This window comes from Etheostoma cragini, chromosome 9 (genome assembly GCF_013103735.1).
Source record: "Etheostoma cragini isolate CJK2018 chromosome 9, CSU_Ecrag_1.0, whole genome shotgun sequence".
NCBI lineage: Eukaryota > Metazoa > Chordata > Actinopteri > Perciformes > Percidae > Etheostoma > Etheostoma cragini.
In genome coordinates, this window is record NC_048415.1 from 6,690,085 (window position 1) to 6,694,256 (window position 4,172).

Below are 4,172 nucleotides of genomic sequence, written 5' to 3' on the forward strand. Positions count from 1 at the left end.
AAATAACTGCAAATGGAACATAAATCATGACTTTTTTTCATGTGTTTTACTTCCAGTAGGGTCAGCCAAAAAATATACAACATTGTACTCACCCAGCTCTCTGTGTCTCTGGAGCTCAGTCTTCAGGTCAGTAATAGATCGAGGGAAGAAATGTCCTTGTTCACTGCTGCCCTCTGCTGACTAATTAAAAATACAGAATCAGTGGCATAAAAGAGAAACAACAAAAGCATTTAGCAATACAGCAGAAATGGTGGAAAAAGATAGCTGAAAATGAATGAACAAAGTAAAATAATAAAAAATAAAACAGCTATGTTCTGAAAGGAAAAGCCATGTCAGAGAGAACATTCAGTATGTAATAAAAACCCTTCATCTCTCAATGTCTAGATATGATGGAGTCAGAGACATTTCCGCCTAATGTTAAGATTTAAGACCAAAGAAAAAGTCTTTCTCACAAGTATTTCCTCTAGCTCTTTCCTGGCCTTGATGAATTCATCCACTGATTGTTACAGTTTAGATTTCAAGGAGTCAAAGCAAAAGAGAGTTGGGTGGCATGTTCAGAAGTCTTTGTATTATTATTCTGTTATCTATCAAATAACTGATTGGCTGTAGCATTAAGGCTATTACTATTGACTTATCCTCCAATATCTTGAATGTTATGTAATACTCAGTAGCTAGTGGGTTAAAACTGGTGAAGTCCGTAGCCAGGGTAGCTCAGTTGATAGCGCAGACGCACATATGTATAGAGGTTTACTCCTCGATGCAGCGACCACGGGTTCGACACCGACAATCGGCAATTTGCTGCATGTCATTCGCCGTCACTTTCCCATTTTATGTCATCTGTCCTATAAAAATAAAGTTAATAAGTTGGACCCTGAACAAGCCCCAAGAAGAAATTAAAAAGCACAAGGAGTATCTATAAGGTACAATCCAAGACGTACATACAATTATAAAACTACTTCATGTCCAACCTAAATTTGTGCTACTTTTATTTCAAAATGGTTTATAATCTGAACAATTGTCTATAACTAAAAAGTTGATTATCCAAAATACCCTTTTGTAAACCAATTATTTTATTAATCTCCTATTAATTCATTTAATTGTAGCTTTGTATTTCATTGGTTTGGAAGCGTATACAAAGCGTTTGTAATTCTGGCTGTTTGGGGTTCCACCTTCCTCTCCAAACACAATTAAACATTTTATAAAATGTACAATACATTAAAACAAGACTGTGTTCCAAATGACCCTAATATGACATAACCAAGTGAGTGTTATGAATGTACTGTAAATTGAGCTCATGTAACGTATTAGTGACAGCACTATAAAATTAAAAACTAATGCTTGTCTTGATGGATGGGCCAGACACCAAATGTCTGCCTTGACTAAGGAAATGGTTCTTGTGTTAAGTGACTCTTATACAACTATTTTTAGTGCTATGTAAATCACTGATAATTTGGCCAGTGATGGATCTCCGTCATTCCGTGTCTCCTGTCATTAAATTCTGATACGTCACTATAACCATCAGGAAAGTGTGGCATTTGAAATATAGCAACTCGTAAAAGGGAGTTCTCTCTAACCCTTTAACTCTGTGCTCTACTCTGTGTATTGATAGTTAGCAGTGAAAAATTGTCTAAAGTATGGGAACTGCAACAGCTGTAACTTACAGCAAGTACTCACTTTTCCAACTCTGTCTCTGGGATCTCTTCTTCGTGTGATGTGACTTTGGTCTTGCCTGTTGATGATGCACCATGTCCTTAATAACACAATCTAGAGTACACTGGCATTTGGAAAGTTACTGTTGCATTGTGGACTGAGAAGGAGACAGTGTTATCTACCACTAAAGGATTACAGTACACATAGTAAGACTTAAATTAAAAGTCATAGTCCAAATAGTCATAAAGAATGTCCTTTTCAGGAAAGACATCCCCGGCACTATGATCTAAAATGAGGTGGCAGAATATTTAGATGTGTTATTTCCAAGGGCGGACTGAGGAGCTTTTGAATTGAGCTTATTTGTCTGGCAGCTAACAGTACAGTCATTATAGTTAATATAGTACTGTCATTAACTGTAGTCATAAACTATAGAACGATCCAATCTTATTTATTAATGCAAGTCAGTAGTTTTTTTTAAATTGTCATTTACGCAGACAAAGGTAACAGAGAACAAACACTTTTTTACAGTAACTCCCTGCCTCACGGTCACATTCACATTCATCACATTTTATCAACTTAGAAATATAGCTAAAATTCAATCTACGTTAACTTTTAAGGACACCGAGACCATTTTACACACCTTCATCTCATCACGTCTGGATTATTGCAACAGCCTTTTCACCTGTTTAACCCAAAAATCTATTGATCGACTCCAGACTGACCAGAAATCAGCTGCCAGGCTTGAACCAGAACAAAGAAATATGACCACATTACTCCTGTTTTAGCTTCATTACACTGGCTCCCAGTATGTTTTAGAATTGACTTTAAAATTCTAATGATCACTTTTAAAGCTCTTCATGGCCTCTCGCCTTGTTATATTTCTGACCTTTTAGTCCCATATACACCAGCACGCAGCTTGAGATCCTCGGGCAGAGGTCTACTATCTGTTCCAGAGTCTTGACTGAAAACTAAAGGGGACAGAGCGTTTGCTGTCAGGGCCCCGAGGCTCTGGAACAGCATGCCCGAGGAAATCAGGTCAGCTGAGTCAGTGAACTCTTTTAAGTCCCTTCTTAAAACATACTTATATAGGAGAGCCTTTCCCGATCTTATTTGACTTAGTTTTATCCCTTTTATTTTATTGTGTTTTATCATTTTTATAGCTATCTGTATTTATGCTTTTCAATGTTTTCATGTTTTTATTTTTTTGTATTATTGTCTCTTGGGTTCTATTGTCTTTACACTTGTTAAAGCACTTTGTAACTTGTTTTTGAAAAGTACTCTACAAATAAGGATTATCATTATTTGTTTTCTAGTTGTGGGTCTGCAAGAGTTCAATCATTCACCACCCAGATCACAGCTACAAATAGTAATCCATTAGTTGTCAATTATCAAATTAATCGCAAACTATTTGGATAATCGATTTATTGTTTTGAGTCATTTTTAAGTGAAAAATTCTGATTCCAGCTTCTTAAAATATGAATATTTTCTTGTTTTTTCACTCCTCAATGACAGTAAACTGAATGTCTATTGTGGAAAAAACAATACATCTTGGTCTTTGGAAAACACTGACTGGGACTTTCACCACATCTCACCTTTTTCTGACATGTTATAAACCAAACAACTATTGACTAATTAAGTGCCAATGAATTGCGTTATTTAATAAGAAGTTATCTAAGACATCCAAGACATCATGCTTGGTTATTTGAATCATCACTGTACTGTATAGTATTTCAGTGACAACATAATTAGTCCATAAAACAACTTATGATCATAAAATTACAGGAGTAGCATTTGTAAACCTTCAGCAGTAACAACCAACATTACTCGGCCCAGTTAGTGCCTTTTATATTATCATGAAAATACATGAGAGTAAGGTTAACTCTAACTTCAACATCAATTACAGCAAAAGATTGCAATGTTATGGTAATTTTGCCGCCACGAGCTTAAAAAACATAAGGGTGAGCTCACAACAAACGTTTCTTTAACTATCTATGCAACAGACTCTAAGTAAACTAACAAGTAAAAACCACACTATTCTCTGTTAGAGTAAACAGCGTTATTTAAGTCAAACACAATCTATATAACTAACGTCAGCTAATACTTTAAGTTACTGCATACGTTTACAGTTAGTGGTCAACCTGTGGTTAACATTAACAGTGGTTATTATATACAGACAGTGCTGTAAATCTTTGATTGGGAAGCCAGTTTTATTCAGAAAGTCTTGTTAGTTACCATAAAAAGTTTATGCAGACAAAAGAACACTTGCGGCATTTTAGAGTTGCCCTTGCAGAATATTGTTCCTCACAAATGCATGAATCTGGCGCTTTTGCTAGACTCAAACAGTTCGTGTAAAACATCACCTGTCTATATATATAGTTCCGGATGTCGCCCTATTGTAGAAACATTTAGAACAACGCAACAAACTGGCAGAACTAAAAAAAAAAACTTTTTTGTCTTCCAAACACTGCGATTTTTTTCCGTATCACCTCATGTGGTCAAATACGTAATAAATTAATTTTAGC

General features: G+C 35.6%; 1 long non-coding RNA gene across 1 annotated transcript; it reads right to left on the reverse strand.

Moving 5' to 3' along the window:
* Window positions 1–94: 94 nt before the first annotated feature.
* Window positions 95–3,942, reverse strand: LOC117950698. The gene is made up of 3 exons (XR_004657970.1): window positions 3,883–3,942; window positions 1,675–1,729; window positions 95–180 (listed from the first exon to the last, which is right to left on the reverse strand). It is a non-coding gene; the product is annotated as an uncharacterized LOC117950698 (long non-coding RNA).
* Between the last annotated feature and the right edge of the window lie 230 nt (window positions 3,943–4,172).